The sequence below is a fragment of the Orycteropus afer genome, unplaced genomic scaffold (assembly GCF_000298275.1).
Source record: "Orycteropus afer afer isolate SDZICR_OR568_19922 unplaced genomic scaffold, OryAfe1.0 scaffold00133, whole genome shotgun sequence".
NCBI classification, from domain to species: domain Eukaryota; kingdom Metazoa; phylum Chordata; class Mammalia; order Tubulidentata; family Orycteropodidae; genus Orycteropus; species Orycteropus afer.
This window is the reverse complement of record NW_006921720.1, coordinates 7,004,135-7,005,230: the sequence shown is the minus strand read 5'-3', so window position 1 is coordinate 7,005,230 and position 1,096 is coordinate 7,004,135. Positions and strand designations below refer to the sequence as shown.

At 37.6% G+C, this 1,096-nt stretch overlaps 1 protein-coding gene across 1 annotated transcript in view; it reads right to left on the bottom strand.

Moving 5' to 3' along the window:
• DDX43 (DEAD-box helicase 43) overlaps positions 1-1,096 on the bottom strand; it is a 43,196-nt gene that overhangs the window by 11,175 nt on the left and 30,925 nt on the right. The gene's annotated exons all lie outside the window — the stretch shown is intronic.

Sequence of the window (1,096 nt, the reverse complement as noted above, 5' to 3'; positions counted from 1 at the left end):
AATGTGTAAATTCAAAAAGATGCAAAAAAAGAATGTGTATATTTCTTCAATCTTATATAACATAATAAAGTTATAAAGGTATACTTTTGTACCTTCGCTATTCAGTGAAATCCTACCTCACTTTTCTTGAAGTGGAAAGATTATTAGTTAGAAAACAAAGTATGAGAACTTAATATATTTCCTCAAATATTATTTACTATGCTTTTTACTGTTAATGAACACAATGATATAAACCCAGGAAAACTAGTCTTTATAAATCACTCAGCATCCAAACAACAATCATTGCTTCCTCAGTTTTATCTTGGGTAAAAGCAGTATTCAAATGTTTATCTCTAAGTGTAGGTGATCACTTATTCAAATGTGAGACCTTACCATAAGACAGAGTCTCCCTCTCAAGTAGTCTCCTGTAGATGCTGCTTTAAGAATATCTATCCACTAGACAAGAATAGAGCAGTCATTGGTACACTGTTACTAAGGAAGTGATGGCATATCTTTCACCTAAGGATCTCAAACACTTTCAAGCAAGGGATCAGTGCAGGAGATCCTGGATAGAGTGGGAGAACAATGTGGAACAAAACTCCAAATCAGAAAAAAGACCAGGTTTACTGATCTGATAGAGCCCGTTGAGACCCCCAGGACTATGGGCCCTAGTTATCCTTCAGATCTGGAATTGAATTTACTCCCGTGGCTTCCAGCCAAACAAGAGACAGGCATATAGGGTGAATATTTACATCAGGTATAGTGGCTAAGACACTTGCCTGCTAACCAGATGGCTGGCGGTTCAAACCCACCAGCCACTCCTCAGAAGAAAGGTTGGGCAATCCTACTTCTGTAGTGATACTGCCTCGGAAACCCAAGGAGGGGTCGCTATGAGTCAGGTTTGACTCGACGGCACATAACAACATATGTCAGTAAGAAAAAAGAGATAAATTTCCAGGAATATCATTGCTCTATTTTCTGAGCTGTGTTTTTCTTCCAATCACCCAACTTTCAAAATATATTGAGAGTATTAAGAAAACGATCTGAAAATAGTTCCTGTGCTCTTCATTACATTTTCTGATCTGTATTAGACTCATTGTCTTGATACGGGTTTTCT